The sequence below is a fragment of the Lacerta agilis genome, chromosome 4 (genome assembly GCF_009819535.1).
Source record: "Lacerta agilis isolate rLacAgi1 chromosome 4, rLacAgi1.pri, whole genome shotgun sequence".
Lineage (NCBI taxonomy): Eukaryota > Metazoa > Chordata > Lepidosauria > Squamata > Lacertidae > Lacerta > Lacerta agilis.
This window is the reverse complement of record NC_046315.1, coordinates 22,769,100-22,787,987: the sequence shown is the minus strand read 5'-3', so window position 1 is coordinate 22,787,987 and position 18,888 is coordinate 22,769,100. Positions and strand designations below refer to the sequence as shown.

Below are 18,888 nucleotides of genomic sequence, written 5' to 3'. Positions count from 1 at the left end.
CTTGGCTTGGGAAGCAACTCATTGAGCTAGCATTTGGCTAGACTGGCATGCAAATATCTCTAATATATAAAATTTTAAGGATGTTGTCACATTGCAGTTTGGCTACAGACAAGTGACACTGCAAATGACAGTGTGCTGAGCTGGTGGGTGGGAGGATCCAAAGGACAGAGAAAAAGACCCAGGAAATGTGAGCAGGAGGGATCTGGAGGATGGAGATATGGGTGGGCAGGCAGCCAAGACAAAATTAGAAGGAGAAAAGAAGAGAATGGAGCCATGTGCAAGCAAGTGGCTCAGGCAAGCAAAGGAGCAATGGCAAGAGCTAAGGTTTTTTTTGTTTTTGTTTTGCCAAGGTGTAAAGAGGAATAGGTGAGGTTGGTGAGCAAAAAGGAGCAGGTCTTTCATCTGGGCAGCCCTGGACCTCCATACACACTGTCTTAGCTTGCGCCCTGGGGAGGTCACTTTGGTGCTGCAAAAGCAGCAAAAACAATGTGGGAGGAAGCAAAAAGCCAACTAACTATACTGGAATAAAGCTGTTAGCAAACGAGGGACAACAAATTTGATACAGTTTTTCTTATATATAATTGGCCACTTTAAAAGCTGGGTAGAATAGCTTTTTATTATGATCCAGATATACTACTTTTATATATCTATATCCAAGGCTGAAAAAGAGAAGCCATGTAAATAATGTCTGAATCTTTGGTGATCACTTGTAGCAGAGTAAGATTGTCTTCCATAAACATGGTTTTAACAATGAGTCCGTAAGTGACTCGGGAGGCCAATTTTAGATCCACACGTCCTTCCACAGTGGGGACATTGGTTTCCAGGCGGGAGTTGATCACGGTGTGGATTTGCCAAGTGTGCCTTCCTCTTGCATGTTTCTCCCTTGTGTCCTGAGTTCGAGTGTCTTCAAAGCCCATGACACCTTTGGTAAAAAGAAGATAAGTGACTGAAGAATGGGACAGGTACCTGGTATTCAGACATTTTACCAATGTCTGAATACCAGGTATCCGTCCCATTCCTCAGTCACTTATCTCTCAGACTTAGGGCTCTTGGGTTCAAGGTGAGCTGCAGCAGTCACTTCCAATGACACAAAGAACCACAAGTACGTATAACTTCAGATATGCAAAATAGTCCCTGCAAGGCCTTCTCAAAAAAATATTCATCTCATTTTTGCCTGAAGAGCTATGTGCACAGCTCACATGATTATGTGCTTGATTTCTGGGTCTGCTGATCCCAAGGGCTAGATGATAATTAATGTTACTGTTGGTAACTGGCAGACTGTAATGCAAAATAAAACGAATCACTATTGTAATGTCCAAGTGCACTCATTTTTTCTAGGTTTCCAGTTCCAGTTTTTTTCTAGGTTTCCAGTTTCAAGAGGCCTTTCATAAAATCCTCATAGTACAGCACACTGGTGATGCATGTTTACAACTTATATGCTTAATTATGTTATTTGAGAATTCAAAAGCTGGTAATGATAAACTAAACTAAATAGGAACAATTGTGATATATGGCAATACTATGATAATAAAACTGTACAACAGAACAAGAAGTAACCAACTTTTGGGGGCCCATTTGCAAAAGAGCTAGACCAGTCAGTTATTATCTGATCCCATCCAAAGGCTTGGACTAACAAATAATATATTAAAAGAATCAGAAATTAAACTAGTATAGAAAAGACGCCTGCTTCTTGGGAGAAAAGCAATGACAAACCTAGACAGCATCTTAAAAAGCAGAGACATCACCTTGCCAACAAAGGTCCGTATAGTTAAAGCTATGGTTTTCCCAGTAGTGATGTATGGAAGTGAGAGCTGGACCATAAAGAAGGCTGATGCTTTTGAATTATGGTGCTGGAGGAGACTCTTGAGTGTCCCATGGACTGCAAGATCAAACCTATCCATTCTGAAGGAAATCGGCCCTGAGTGCTCACTGGAAGGACAGATCCTGAAGCTGAGGCTCCAATACTTTGGCCACCTCATGAGAAGAGAAGTTCCCTGGAAAAGACCCTGATGTTGGGAAAGATTGAGGGCACAAGGAGAAGGGAACGACAGAGGACAAGATGGTTGGACAGCGTTCTTGAAGCTACCAAAATGAGTCTGACCAAACTGCAGGAGGCAGTAGAAGACAGGAGTGCCTAGCATGCTCTAGTCCATGGGGTCATGAAGAGTCAGACATGACTAAACAACTAAACAACAACAAAGAAAAAACACCATAGCAAGTATTCTATCAGGTACTTTCTGGAGAGCAGAAAGAAGGATAGGGTATAAATTTAATAAACAACAATAATGCTAAGATAGGTAATTACAGTAAGACTCATTCCACTAAGACTCATTCCATTACTGATCCACAGTGCCCCTCCCCCAATTAGCTAGTCACTTCTCAGGTAGTGGGACAGACAGAAAGGCTCCTTCCACTGGCCTGCTTTGACACAATTGTACTTTAGTTTTTTGTGCCATCTGCTCTATGTTTTTTCCAATCAATAACTAAGGGAAGGATCTAAATATAATAAAATTAAAATCTGCCTCAGCATCCAATTATCTCTGGTTAACAAATGCCAGCAAAATACCAGTAATACAAAAAGCTATTTGTACGTATTATGGTTGTTGTTGTTTTTTAAATGAAGCTTTCTACAGAGATATTCTTTTCTTATGCAATTCTTTGAGTATTTTTATATTGAATAGCAAATCTAACATTTTCCTATGAACATTGCCAAACCCAATACCGGTGTCAGGAATTTCACATGCAGAAACTAAGTCTTACCCTTCAAAAGCCAAAGATTTCACATCGCATAATTCTACTGCTAGCCTAGTACATCTGCTCATCTTGCTGTGTACTCTAAGCCGATTGCCTCATCTATAGATTGAAGAATTACTCAGCCTCCAAAATAGAGCAATTAATCAAAAGGCTCTGAGTTGAAGTTTACAACTTCTGGAACTTCCAAAAAGAAGTCTGTGAACATCTGGATATTAAATTTCAGAGAACTCGTTTAGCCTCAACAGTTGCAAATTCTCTTCAGTACTTTACAGCAGATATGTCTGAACTTTCTAATCACACAAGTTTTATAGGCACTTTTCAATTCACAGAAACATCTCAGGAGACGGCTCAGCTAATATACGTAGGGAAAGTATTCAATGTAGCATGCAGTATGATCCCTGAATCGGAATACGCAGTAATAACATAGTGCTTTTCACAAAGAAAATTAGATTTAAAAATAAAAGGACTGGAACATACAAATAACTGACTGACTTGCCTGGAAGCAAGTCTTGAAAGGAATGAAACTGTGCCAACTGCGTGTTTCCTGTTTCTGTCTCCAGTTCAAACATTTCTGGTTTAAAAACAGACATTACTGCACTTAATAATAGGCTGCTATTGGGCAAATTTGTTCTCTGCTGCTATCAAGTGGCACTATACTGATGTCAGTTGGACACAAGCCATTCAGTCTATCCTTTTCCTGTGTATACAGAGAGCAAAATATGTCCAGAAATGGTGTATGCCAAATCCAACTAATGTAGACATTTTGTTTCTACTAATATTTATAATGAGTTTTAATTAACAATATAAAAATATTGTTTAATTAATATAAAAATAACAATATAAAAACTTTTTCCCCTACCAAGGGATAGCCACATCAACATAAAACATTCATTAGAAAATATTGTCCCCATCCACATCTGATAGCAGCCAGTAATATAAGCTCATGGGTGCCTAAAGAGAAGTATCTCCCAAGTTTGTTTTAAGACCAGGGAGACCAGGATTCAAAACCCCACTCAACCATGAAGCTCACTGAGTGACCTTGGAACAGTCACTGCCTGTCAGCCTAACCTACTTCACAGGGTTGTTGACATCCATCTAGCTCAACAAATGGAGTGTGCCTCCAGGGATGAAGTCAAACGGCTGTGTTAGCAGCACTGAGGTGACCTACCCAGAGCACAAGCCTGGGTAGTGTGTCCTGGATTGGTGACAAGACACCCCCTCCCCAGACTCGCTGATGTGGTCCAAAGGAAAGCAGAGCAATGTATTTGGCACCAGCTTGGAGTTGCTGGAAGAAAGTGTACAAGGCAACATCCAACCACCTTAGGGACTCCACTCCAGATTTGTGTAGGGTTTACTTCTTAGCCTTTTGTTCTTCTGAAGTTATCCCGCTATGCCACGGAGGTTTAGGATCAGTGTTTTCCTTCTCCTAGATGTTTAAGGATCAGTGTTTTCCTTCTCCTAGATGGGCTACCTTCCCAGGGTAACAAACCCCATCTGCCCCTCACTTCCCTCTACAGAAAGTGCAGAAACCGCCTTATTGACCATTGGACCCACTATTGGTTTTGTCTGCTCAATCTGCCAGAGCCTATCTTCATATACAGGAGAATCCCCTAACTTACCAAGGGTTTGAGATCCATCAGCTACCCTCACCTGGTTTGATGGGGTTAAATAAGGGGCAGAACTATGTACACTACCTTGAGCTCCTTGGATAAAAGGTGGGGTATAAATGCAATAAATAAGTAAAAATAATACCACTAACTATTCAAGCTAACTACTCTTTGTTGCTTTACTATTACTGCATTTCTACTTGTAAGTGGTACAGTGGTTAGATTATTGGACTAGGACAGGGGAAATCAGGGCTCAAACCCCTAAGCCGTGAAACTGACCTTGGGCCAGTCACAGTCTCTCAGCCTTACCTACCTCACCAAGTTGGTGTGATAGATAAATAAGAACATTCAGGGGTAAGTAGTTTCAAAAGCAGCAACTAAGGTTAAAATATAGCTTTCATATAAGTTGTGTGTATGCCAACCCTAATTTCTTAAAATCAAAAGCATCTGTAGGAGTCTGAAATCTTATTTGGAGAATCAGATTTGGGAGAAGAGAAGAGTCTGTTTAATACAGTACTTGTTGTTTTTCCACTTAGCATTGTCCTGAGGCTACCCAGGAATTCTAATGAACTGGTGGGGATGCAAGAACCCCACCCCCACCCCACCCCAAGTTTAAGCAGTGCACAATAAATAAGTAATAAATAAAATAAAAAATAAATTATTATTATAAGTAGTGTACATAAATAAAAAAGTAAAGGTAAAGGACCCCTGACAGTTAAGTCCAGTCGTGAACGACTCTGGGGTTGCGGTGCTCATCTCGCTTTACTGGCCGAGGGAGCCGATGTTTGTCCGCAGACAGTTTTTCTGGGTCATGTGGCGAGCATGACTAATTTTTATAAAAACACTGGGCTAAATAACAGGGAATATGCTTCACTGTTGAGGAAACAGTAAATATGAGCAACTTCAAATGTCTTGGAAGTTTGTTATGGCTGTACTGTTTCTTGATTAGTGTTCTGGATAGGCTTAGCTACACTGAAATCATTAATGGTTGAAATTACTGTACTGTCACTCTAAAATGTTCCTGCTATCATCTAATTTCAGGTATTCATGTGTGGTAATTTGGTATAATTTCACTGTATGCATTTCCTGATCTTACTTTACAAAATACAGCCAATATATTTTGTATTTATGTTAATTACATACAGTTAACACAAGGAAAACACTATGGATCTAATAAGCCAGACAACACAACACAAACAGCTCAGGTGGATAACATAATATGTATTTATGTAGCTGCAAGAAAATATAAACAGATGTCATGGAGATTAGCTTCTGCAATTAGCAAAATACAATGTGTAATAAATCAACAAAGCATTAATCTATTCCACTCAGCACCTCCTATCTGCTTCCCCCAGCCTCCTCAACTTATAAACCTAGTTGCACAAACTTGACATCAATAAAGGCTCCTACATTCATATCACCAACTTATTTTCTTTAGATTTCACATGTAAAGAGAAGAGGAACAATGTATAATAAAAATATAATTGACTATTGAGTCCTGGCCTCCTTGACACATAAGCTTTTAAATGAATGGGTGACCTAGGCAAATATGAGGTCTGTCTGTTGAATCAACTTCTAATAAATCTGCAATTAAGGGTAATGTCAAGCAGCATATTGAGCCAAAAAAAGAGGAACATCGAGATCCCACACGCCCACAGACCTTTAGAACTTACTTCTGTGTAGTCTGATTTATTTATTTTTACCAGAACAGAGAAAATAGATAACCAAGCACTACTACTTTGTTAAGGCTTTTCCTGACAAGTTAAGGGCAAGGAAAAAAACTCAGCAGCCTTGGCAACACATGTACTTACTACTACGTACTGTACAATCCATGCCAGTGTTTCAAAGGCCAGTGTTTCAAATCCCTTTCTGACATAGTGTATAATGGAGTCATAGTTCAACTGGTAAAGTTCTTGCCAGTTAGCATACACTCCCAGCTGTTACCATGATTTATCATACCATGCTAACTGGAAGGACAAATCCTGAAGTTGAGGCTCCAGTACTTTGGCCACCTCATGAGAAGAGAAGACTCCCTAGAAAAGACCCTGATGTTGGGAAAGATGGAGGGCACAAGGAGAAGGGGACGACAGAGGATGAGATGGTTGGACAGTGTTCTCGAAGTGACTAGCATGAGTTTGGCCAAACTGCAGGAGGCTGTGGAGGATAGGGGTGCCTGGCGTGCTCTGGTCCATGGGGTCACGAAGATAAGGACAGGACTGAACAACAACAACAACATCATACTATGAAATAAGGTATAAACCTTGTGCATTGGCTTGATCCAGCAAGCTCTTCTTTTGTTCAATTCTTTCTTACTTTTGAAGTAGTGACATTTATTACTGCTGATTTACTAAAGGCTACTTTATAATTAGAGATACTTTGTAATTTGTCAAATTCAACATTCAAAGTAAGGGAGGTTGTACATGTAAATCAGCAACATCTATGTACAGATTTGAGCTTATTTTAAATGTCAACTATTTTGAACCCTTCAATTTAAGGCACAGAGCAGAGGAACAGAAGGCACCCATGTCTGTTATCTTTGTTAAGCTCAAACAATGGGTTTGTTGTTCCCATCGCCATAGCTCTGGGTATACCATACCTCTGTACGGGCATATACACCTGGTCCCTCTATTCCACTAAGTTAAAGGTCTTCTCCGCACCCACCAACACCATTCCCAGTGGACATCTGGCATGGGAGAGACTGCCCGATTCAAAGCAACCTGTTTGGGGGGCTTTATGTGCTACAAAATCTCCAACTGGATGGGTGGTTGTTACCCCTCGACACAATTTTGCTAATTTGCACTATTTGAGGCCTATCTATCTGGTTGCAACATTGTCCCATTTGGAAAGCCAAATAATCCTTCATTTATTTGAACTTGCCTGAAGTAATTTTGCCACTTCTGGTGCTCCATTCAGGCATTTGGGTTTAAATTAAAGTTCCGAAGTTATCTGTTCTTAAGCATCTATCTTATTTGATAGTATAGTTATACCCTTACTTCAATACTCTGTATTTAAGACTTTCCTTTTCACCTGTGCATTGACAGCCTTTGTTTGAATGGGTATAATTATGTAAGTACAATTTATATTTTCCTCTTTGGGCTTGTTTGTTATGGGCAGTGGAGACACACAGCATAGTAAAAAGAAGAAAGGACAATTCCACTCATAGTCTCTTGATTGGAAAGAGCAACTTTAAGTGAGAATTCAGCAGGCAGCACCAACAAACTGCATTGACACACCAGGGTTTCAACTATTTAAGAGCTACACACTGAAATCCTTATCCGGAAGTAAGCCCCACTGGGCACATTGATACTTAATACCAAGAAAACACACACAGGATTGTACCAACATATAACTGAAAGGTGGGGGCATCTTACAATTACAGATTGCTGTAGGGTAAGCCTGTGGGGGGTTGGGGTTAAACATCCCCAAAAACAAAACCATGCAGCAGAACAATAGTAAGGCCAAAGCACTACAATAGCAAAGCCATATAAAAACATTGTCAGAAATTAAAAGCTCAGAATAAGAAGAGGGAATCAAGTATAACTAAGGAGACATCCCTAGGGAGGGGACTTCTCAAACAAGGCTTTCACTAGGTGACCTTAACACATTTGAAACAACCCTGGGTACTGAAACCATCCCTCCACTGGCTGGCATAACACAGAGAGCATGGTCTGACGACGACCACCCACCACCTTCTAGGCGGCTAAGCGGGACGAGGTACCGCCAGCGCCTGGATGGGAGAACTGGACACAGCTTGTATTCCGCCTTGGGTTGCGCAGCGGGAGAAAGGCGGCATACAAAAGTTGGGAAATAAATCCCAATATCGAGCAGCTAGCCACGTTCTCGGTGCTGACTGCTCCTCATCCTCCCAGCCAAGGCAAACCCCTCCTATAAAACCCTCCCTCCCGCCTCCGCCTTTCCCTAAGCCCCGCTGCTGCCGACGCCTTTTCTGGCCACTTCGCCAAAGCAAAAGGGCTTATCCCTCTCCCTCAGCTCCAGGTCGGCGTGTGCCTCACCTTCATCGTGGTCCGCCACTTGGCTCGGCGAACGCAGCCAAACCCACCAGAAAAAGGGAAGAAGGAAAAAAAAAGCTTAGAGGCGGCGGGGTGTCCGTGACCGTTAAAAGTTATGCCAGCCGCGCGCCTCCGGCTGCTGCTGCCGCTGCGCGAGGCTCCCATCCAGCCCCACAGCGGCTCCTCCGCCTTCGCCAGCCAACCAGCCCACCCGCCGCCTCTCTTTCTGCCCCGCAGCTCCCTCTCGTAACCTAGGCAACCACCCGCCGCTCCACCTCCCTCTTTGCGCTGGGAAGCACGGGCCAATCCCAGGCCGTCACGCCACGTGACCCTCCCGGGAGGCGGCAACGCTTAAAACTCGAGGCAGCCGCAGTGACGGTTGGGGGGGGGGAACCGTTGGGGCATTCTCCCCACGCGCCGCTTGGCAAGAGGGAGATTTAAAAGCCGGTATGTGGTGGGGTATGATTTCTATTGAGTGCAGCTGATAAGGGTCCCCTGCTCTCTCCCCCCCCCTCCCAACACTAGAAGGCAAAGGGGAGCGGGAGCCGTTTCTGTGATGTGGGCTGGATGAAGCATCGGTAGTTTGTGTGTCGCCAGCCATCTGTCGCCACCCTTCACCCCTTGCCTACCACTTTTGTATTCAGTATTTCTGATCTTGCAATGCAGCCTTGCGATTTCATTTTGCAAAGGTCACCTTCTTGGGACAGGTGATAATTAAAAGCAATATAAAGATATAATTCCTGCCGTAGTGATAATCCTATGTAAATACGAGTAAACCCCATTGTATACAGAGTTAGATTTACTTCTGAGTAGTGCTGCAGGAAGGGATAGGATATGGGGAGATATCTGTCTCTCTTCCCTCACTGCTACCTCTCTCTCCCCCACCTCCAGTTTTATCTATTTATGCTAGTTGAAAGAAAGCTGGTGCAAATCATGCCAGTGTAAACAGACAAAAAGGGGCATGTGGATGGTGGGAAGTGGGATTATTATTATTAATTGAATTTATATACCACCTTATACCCCGACATCTCGGGGCACTTCATGGAATAAAATCAAAATACAAAACCACAATATACATCATCAAAATAAAAACAACAACCCTAATAAACCCCCACTACCCAAAACCATATTATAAAAGGGCATAGGATCATCAAAACATTTAAAGTAAGACAATTTACAAAGCCACTCGTTGGAAAGACCATGATCTCAAAAATGTCTGCAGGAATATTTATTGGCAACCAAATTGGCTGGGCGCTTTTCTGATACAGTTAAGCTGCATCCTAACTGTTTACTAGTTCTTCCTGTGGTGCTTGGGATAACTTAACCAAAAATGCAGGTGTAACTAGAATTCACCATATAGGAGACAATGGAAAGGAACAAAATGAAAGTCCACATTGCACCCACTCTACAAACTCTGAATACCGGTAGTTAGGACGCAAGTGAATTTACACAGGTGATGCTGGCATACCTGCCTGGTTGGCGTTGCTGTATAAGACTTGCATAGGATTGTGCTGTAATATATTTAAACTGAAAATGCACCTGGGACCATCAGTATGACTGCTGTGCTTTGAACAAGAGCATTGCTCGCTGCTGCATGTATCGCTAAGGCTAGTGACAGTGCACAGATACAGGGCAATCTACAAAGTTTTTGTGCTAGTGCAAATTTGCATTTGGATTTCTAGGACAGAAAAGCCATCACTGACTCCCTTTGGTAATATTAGATCTTTCATTGTGGAGTAGCAAAGAGAACTTGACTCTGATTGCCGTGTTGTTTTCTATCAATCTTTGGGATTAAAGTGTCAGTCACTTGCTACTATTGAAATACCTTGCATATGCCTGACTCTTCATGTGATGCAGTGGTTTTCAGATATTCTGCCTTCAGGAATTCCTTTTCATTTCAACTTGTTTCTTAGGTAAACCCATGTGCTTACCATGTAACCCCTGCAGAAGACAATGTATCCTTGAATATGACCCTTGCCTTCACCCTCCCAATTCCCATTGGACTTTCTATTTACCCTATGTGAATGAAGAATGTACCCTAGATAGAACATACATACGGTAATATTCCATAGGCTTAATTTCAAAGGTTGCTCAGGGTTCTGAGTGTTTTGCATATTCAAATCCATTTAAGGCACCCATTCTTACTTCAGACCAGAACTTCTGAGGTGATTACTTCAATGCTTCTCTGTCAATTTCTGTACTCTGAAGGCTACATGAGCTACATGTTACATATGGCATTTGTACAGGTGAGGCCTGAATCAACTATGTAGTTGCACTGAATATGTTTTTCATCTCCTACATTAACAGGCTGGTCCTCTGCAGATTTTCCATTGCACTATCCAAAGAGACAAGGTGCGCTAGAGGTGTAGCTTTTTAGATGGAGATAATATGAAGAACTATCAGAAGCAGTGACAACCATTGCTTGCCTAATCCCTGCTGCTATCCTATGGAAGCAGCAGCTCTTTCTACCAGGAAACATTGGATGTTCCCATCTGTTGGAGTAGTGTGTTCCTGGCTACACGAGTAAGGGCTAGTCACCCATGAGCTTAGGAAATAGAGGGAATGATTCCTTGAGATTCTAAAAAGTATATTGATAGACCAGTGGATTTGATAGTCCTGTATAAGTTGTAGAAAACAAACCAGCTCTTTGTTATATCTCTTGAAGAGTTCAGTGTAACAGCAAAGCTTACTCGCCTGTTATTGTTCCACTTTATTGCCTAATTTTAATCACTTGTGGAAAAGCAAGAATGATCTATTTGAGATTTTAACTGAACTGACCCTTATGAGAAAGCAGAAGTATATGGAATATTATCTGTGTAGCTCAATGACAGAGACAGCTCTAAACGTTAGAGTCTAAAGACAGATCTGTACTTGTTATGACAGCTGTTGGAAACTGATGTCAATATTATATTACAGAGTGTTTTAGTAATCTTTACTTCTACTAGTCCTAAAATATGTTTATGGTGTTATTTGAGACAGTTTGATTGTAGGAAGGAATCAATAATTGCTCCCATCTGTTGAGTAAATAAATAGTATATGTACATGTGGCTTTTGAAGTCAGTTTTGTTGAAAACATTGTGCAAAGGATTAATGAATGTTTGTGTAGTGCTTTGGAAGTCTAAAGTATTATAAGTGCCAGGTATTATTATTAAATCCTTTATGAATCAGGCCCATGAAAGACTAAACCAGCAGCAGGTTTTTTTAAGTGGCAGAATGCTGCACTGTGTCTTTTTATGTTATGTTTTTGCTTTTTACATTGCTTCTGGTTATTCTGCCTACATATCTAGGAGTTCTAAGTACTGTATACAGTGACGTTATTTAAACCATTTGTAGTCCGCCTTTCATTATCATATGCTCAAGGCAGCTGACAACAAAATCAAACCACAATTAAAAATATCAGAAGCAACACAAAACCCCCTCCAATAACACCAACAGCAATGGTGACAATTATTCCATAGCAGTAGGTTAAAACCAATACAATAAAACCACCATATAGAAACCAAAATTCTTCTTTAAACTGAAGTTTTGTTGTTGTTCATGATGTTGCTAGTTTCTTTGAGGCCAGTGGCGGGTGGGGATAGGGTGAGACATATATTCCACAGGAGGGAATTCCAGATTTCCAGGGGCAGCCATGAAAAAGGTCCTCTTCCTCTCCCAAACAAGCATTTTTTTAGGGGATGCTGGGACCACAGGAGGGCTTTGAATATGATCTCAACAGACTGGCAGAATTTATCCCATTTTGTTTTCTTCTTACAACTCATGTGATTTCACAGGCAGTTACCTATCCAAGCACTGACCAGACCCAGGCCTGCTTAGCTTTAGCAAGATGGTGAGTTCGTGTTCCTTCAGATCTGGAGCAACTTTTGTCTCCAGACCCAATTCAAAGTGCTGCATTTATTTATAAGGCACTTCCTGGCTTGGCATCAGGATACCTGAAGGACTACCTGTCAGCATATTGGCATAACTGAACCTTAAGATATTATTTTGGGGTTCTAGTTTGGGATGCCCTGTAGGGTGAAGTGTGGCAGACGCCTTCTATGGCCTTCTCAGAAATGACAACATCCCCAGTTATCAGCTTTCCTAGCTTGCTATCAAGTTGTGTGCAGGCTTATTTTCCCAGGCTTTAAATCTGTTCTTAATTTTGATTTATTTTATCTGGTTTACGTTTTTTACATTGTTCTTATATGTTGACACCGATTGGAGATTTTTTCCTAATAATTAATTGTCACACAGGAGGTTTTTTTGTTTTTAAAAAACAAACAAACCCAAGATTGTGGTTGGCGATGGAAGAGTAATTCTAGAGTGAGTTCTAGAATTTTGCTGGAACTGTTTAGCTACCATTACAAATGTTTTTGGTGGCTTTGGTGAGATTATTACTTTGTGTGTGAAAGTTATAGGTATCAATTCAATAGACAAGTTCACTTATGCCTATTAAAATCAATAGAAAGGGGTGCCTAACTTTGTATTAGATTGTGTCTGGTATGTTTCCAGAGTGACTATGTTTCTAGAATGTGAAATATCGGAAGGGATATTAATTACAGCAAAGACAGGGCATGATTATTTCACACCTGGCTTCTTAGATTGTCCACCTGTTTAATATATCTTCAGAAATTTAAGTGTGATTTATAATAAAATGAGGGCATCCCACTGACATGACCTAATGACAATTTACTACTTTTTCACTTAAAAAAAGGGTTCAGTTCCATTCAAGCTGTATTTCAAAAAAAGAAAATATGGTATATAAATTTGTTTGTCATTAATGGTCACTATATTAACATGTGGTTGCACTAACCTAGTTATCAATATTGCTGATGTGCCAAGAGTGAAATAATTTGATAATCCACCACTATCTTCTAATGTTTTAATAATAAAGATACTGAATAAATTAACACTGATGACAGGAAATGTGGTTATTTTAAATAGTCCTTTAAAAGTGGAAAGTTGTTGAAGGAAGAAAAGACAGAGCAGGAGACCTCTATTAGATAAAATTAGGTCTTTGAAATATTTATATAATAACCTACAGACCTAAAAGAAGAGGTTGTGAGAAAAAGTTGCTAGATGTATACTCTTAGACAAATCTTATAAGAGTCAATTAGGGCAGATTATTGATTATTGAAGTAAAATTAAACCCTAGAAAAGCTTGATACTGTATGTATTGCCCTGATAATAGCCAAAAGCAGTCTTGTGGAAAAATAGATTTCATGAATGGATTGTGGGTGGGTGGATTGAAAATGAGTTGGTAATAGCAAGTGACTCCAATAGGTTAGTAAATAAGAAAGAAGATCCCAGAGGCACTGAATTTACCACAGCACATCTTCTGTAACTGATTATACTGTTGCATCAAAAAATAATTTAGTAAAATTAAGAGAGCAATATTTATGTTGATCACAATGTGCTTGTGATAATAAAATTAGTGTAGGAAGAAAAAAATAGAATTTTTGGAGATTGAATACTAATCTGTTATAAAATAAGGATATAAAAGAAATCGAGATGGGGAAATAAACTTGTTCTAAATAGAAAATAGCTCAGTAAGTTGGGTAACTGTACAGAATCTGTTTAAAGCCTCATGAGAGTCATGTCTTTAAGTTGTAGCTCTAAAAGCAGGAAGAAAAGACATTTAAAATATTGACAGACTTTACATTAGGGTTCTTAAACAACTATCTGGAGACCTAAATTAATCCCAGTTTACTGTATGGGATGAGTTCTTTAAAATTCTCATCTATCTGGTTTTCATGCATGCAGAGCACCAGCAATTGAGGACCATATTTTCAGAAAGTCTTCCATTTAAGTTAATAAAACAACTAATATTCTTCAAAGTATATAAATGTTTAGCCAGAGGTCATGGTATAGATTATTGGTCCTAAAAATATGGTCATGATCTCATATTGAGAGGCTGGGTTTTCAAACATAACATCCCAAACCCTTTAACAGATGTTCAAGACTAAAATATGTTAAGAGCAGTTAATCCTCAGTTAGCATGTTTTAGGTATTAGCTGCTTTTCTTTTTAAGCAGGAATTAGTGATCAGCTGTATATTTCATTTCTTTTACTCCCATGTTGAAAAATACTGGGATTTGTTAATTCTCCTTATTTAAAAAACCCACACCCTGAAATTGTTTGAAGTATGCAGTGTCTGGTTAAGATACGGAGATATGAACAAGCATATAATATAGCCTACATTGTTTTTCCTGTTTAAAATTCAAAAAAGAATAGAGTGGATTTTTAAAAGTGATCATCAGATGAAAGGCAGTAGACAAAATAAATAAAGTGTGTGTTAATCTTATTTACAAATAAAAGTAACATTTATTCTATTCTTTTTATGATCAGTAGGCCCTTGGTTGGTAATCCTAAACATAGGGAGTAAGGCCTATTGGATGCAGCGGGACTTACTGAGTAAACATGCTTAGGACTGTGCTGTTACTACTAAAATGTAAAGCTTTTAATGAATATATAAACATGGCCATAAATTGCCATGATAATTATGCATTGCCTCCCAGAGACATGCATGTGTTTTTTCTTGCATGGATAGGATTGCAACTGTGCACATTGATTTTGTGCCAATGTAATGGTTAGCCCATTGAGTGCTTCCAGCATCTCCATCTGTACATGGAGCTGTCCTGACAATGTAGTCAGTTGGAGAACCTGACCTGGAGAACACACAGACACGTGGATTGAAGCCAGAGTCTTCAATGCTACGACAAGATATAACATACAGTATAATAACTTCTCAGAAGTGCATCATTGAGTTCAATAGGACCTACTCCCAGGTAAATGCGTAAGCATGCTTATTAGAGAATAAGCTACAGTGAATTCTGTGGGACTTCATTCAGAGTAAACATGCAATGTTAGAGTAGTTGTGCTCTTCATTTAACATATACAGTTTATAGTTCAGTGTTTTCACTTCATGGACAACTCCATTTTTTAAACACATTTCCTTAGAGGTGTGCCCCCCAATTTCAATGGAATCCTAAGAGTATATAGCATGAGGGTAACTAGGCATGGAGTTACAAGCACAGATCATGATCCTCAAATAATTTCAATACACATTCCATTTATTTTCTGAAATTGTGAGAATGCATACGTGTAAAGATTTCAGCTGCTTATGTACTCACTAAGCGAACCTGAACAACTCTTAAGATTTACATATGTAACTTTTTGATGTATTCCAACTGTGTATTGAAAAACACCAAGAACACTAGTTACTAACAGTGCTTTCAATTTCTTTTCGGAACCATGTTTTGAGGTTTATTCTTATTAAAATATCGCACAATAAATTCCCCGAACAAGACTGTTGTTAAAATATTTCCTACATTCAACCATATGCCTTTCTCAAACTGTAATTATCTGCATGGATGTTTAATATCATTTAACCAACGTTCAAGCTAGCTTTTGTTCCATTAAAAAAAAAAAATCAAAACCGACAGCCTGCGAATGCATTGTAAGATTAAAATAAAATAAAATAAAATATACAGTACCTGATGTATGCTGTTGTTTATCCAATAGCCACCCTTTCTGCAACTGAATTTCACTCTGCCAGAGCTTCTGCATTAAATGCCTTCATCTCCTTCAAAAAAAAAAAAAAAAGTATGTCAGCACAAGCCCAGGCAGAATTCAAATCCAGGAAAATAAAATTAAGCACACAGATCAAAGGGAGACGAGCAGTGCCTGTAATCTGATCAGTGATCTGTTGCCATACATCAAAGGCAGTGCTTGGGAGACTGGAGAGAAAGAACTTTCTTTATAGCAGGTAGTTGTGCTCCATTCTCTGCCTTTCTCTTGTCTCAAATACGGTTAATAAAAAGTCATCGCTATAAGCCCACCTACCCTCCTTTTTTGTTGTGAGGAGGGGAAAAACATGATTCTTGGAGCTGAATGGCTGGATCTGTAGTCCTCTCTCTCTCTCTCTTTTCTTTTTGTTCCCAAGCTGTGCTCGTTGTGGATTGTGTGTTGGAAGCTTTCCCCAGTGCCAGCGGGTTCCGCTTTATGCCTTTCATCTTGCTGAGCTGATCCCATGACATCATTCAATGCTGTGGGACTGGTTGGAGAGCTATAATACAGCCTGTGGGGAAACACAGCTGAACTGCAACAAGAGTCTGTGCAGTTTTTAATTGAGTTAGCTGTCGTAAACAGTGAAAGAATGTCCTTCAAAAGTTTCTGTTATTTGGAATTTTCATATGAAGTCACGAAAGAGGCAGTGCATTTTACATGTCCTTGTGTAATAAAGTTATCAGATAATCTCCAAGTAAGGGTATCTTCCAGCATTGTGACTGACCAAAATCAAAATTTCCCACACGGGCTTAAATGATAAAGTTGTAGGATGATTTGTAACAGCTGCCAATAAATTGCCATTGAAACCACCAAAAGAAAGAACAGATTCCCACACTCAATTCCAGTACCAAAGAGGCTTTAGAGAAATATGTCCTAATAAGTCTACAAATTTTTAAGCAACTTGAATTCATTCGGACACCAGTGTTCTGAATTGGGGGGGGGGGGAGAGACATAGTCCAAGTCTGTGCACGTTTACTCAGAAGTTAGTTCCGCTGATTTAAATGGGACTTCCTGATAAGTAAATCTGCATACTCTCACAGCATTAATGTGAACTGGATGAACTATGACAGTAAGAGGGGAGCCTTTGGAGACAGTTGCATTGCTCCGCTCATCATGGCTACTGGTACCTTGTGCAACACTGTTACCCGGTAAGTACTTCTGTATCAGTTAATCTGTTCTTTCTTCTGGTCTTGCTGGATGCTGATTTCTTTCCTCTGTTGTCAGGAGTAGAAATTTCACACCTCTTCTGGCTTGTAGAGCTGCAAAGTCTTCCTTTGCATCAGGAGTGGTGCATTGATGTGAAAATACTAATATGCATATGAGTAAGCACAGGGACAGGAAGCACATGTCGTCACCAAAATTACTCAAAGCTCCACCTTCTCAACCACCACCACCACCACACACCTGTACCCATTTTTCATTACTGGGGGAAATAAATTATATGAGCAGTGCACCTCTACTCACACAGTGGACATGTGAGAGTCTAGATTAACCTTTCACAACCTAATCCCCTCCAGATGTGTTGGACTACAACTCCCATCAACCAAGCCAGTACAGCTGGGCTAGCTGTGGTGAATGGGAGTCATAGACCAAAACACCCAGAAGGAACCAAGTTGGAGAAGGCTGATCCAGCTAAACAAACCATTGTCATTAGCAAGGTACAGGTCCCGGTACAAATCTATGGTCCTGTTGACTAGGGGATTTGAATGTGGGACCCTCTTCACTGGACTGCAGTTCGTGTCATCTTGCAAATAGGAGAACAAAAGGCCAGGAGCTAGTCTTGGTCTGGAGCTGGAAGTTGGAAAGAGACAGAGGCTAAACTTGATCTCTCTGCTCCTCCCCCCCCCCAAACAACAACAGCAACAACAACAATGGGGAGCAAGAAAGATCAATTAATTAATTAATTAATTTGGTCAGCCCTTCCATCTTATGCTCACATTATATATGTGTGTAAATAAAGCCATATATCCTAAAGATGCCCCAGTCTCCAGTGACCTTTATTCCAAGGAAATCAAATCCTGAGTTAGTGTCGGCAACCCTGGAATCTCTCACAGCTCAGAGATTGGGGTGCATGCAACAATACTATATCTTGGAACAACTCATTGAAAGTGACTGGCAATAGATTCGGGACATTACTCAACATGTAATGACTTTATGGAATTTGCTGCCACAAAATGTGATGATGGCCACTGGCTTAGATGGCTTTAAAAGGGAACTAGACACATTCATGAAGGATTTGTCTACCAATGGCTATGAGTCATTACGTCAATATGTAACCTCTAAGTTCAGCAGTATGCCACTACAAATTAGCTCTAGGGAGCAGCCATGGGCTCCGCAATAATTGTAAGCAAAAGCCATATGTATAAGTAGGTGTGGTTATGAGCCTAGTAAGGACAGTAATTTCACCCCCTTGATAATGTTGCATTTCACAGCTTTATTTTATTTATTTCGTTTTTCAGTCACTTTATCTTAATCCAAAGCGACTTACAACCAACCAAACAGACCACAAACCCCACATAAATACATTAACATCAAGAAGAAAGAGAAATACATTAAAAACACCCACTTCTAAAAGGCCACATATAGTTAAAGGCCAGAGGCTTGGTTATAGATGAAGGCTTTTGCCAGTGTGAATCTGTTCTGGGATTTTTTTTTAATTGGCTGTGGATAAGTGTTTGTTCTTGAGATTTGGGATATGCTAATAAAACAGTTGAGGCTCCAGTACTTTGGCCTCCTCATGAGAAGAGAAGACTCCCTGGAAAAGACCCTGATGTTGGGAAAGATGGAGGGCACAAGGAGAAGGGGACGACAGAGGATGAGATGGTTGGACAGTGTTCTCGAAGCGACTGGCATGAGTTTGGCCAAACTGCGAGACGCAGTGAAGGATAGGCGTGCCTGGCGTGCTCTGGTCCATGGGGTCACGAAGAGTCGGACACGACTGAACGACTGAACAACAACAACAACAAATAA

At 40.3% G+C, this 18,888-nt stretch overlaps 1 protein-coding gene across 7 annotated transcripts in view; it reads right to left on the bottom strand.

Moving 5' to 3' along the window:
• Positions 1–16,302, bottom strand: part of TNFRSF19 (TNF receptor superfamily member 19) — a 48,141-nt gene extending 31,839 nt beyond the window's left edge. For 3 of the 7 annotated variants that reach the window (XM_033146330.1, XM_033146331.1, XM_033146332.1), the window contains exon 1: positions 15,846–16,170. The gene's annotated coding sequence lies outside the window, so the exon portion shown is untranslated. Of the gene's footprint in view, positions 1–8,374; positions 8,400–15,845; positions 16,172–16,194 lie in introns of those variants that run through there. The other 4 variants (XM_033146325.1, XM_033146326.1, XM_033146328.1 and 1 more) reach the window with 4 other exon arrangements.
• Between the last annotated feature and the right edge of the window lie 2,586 nt (positions 16,303–18,888).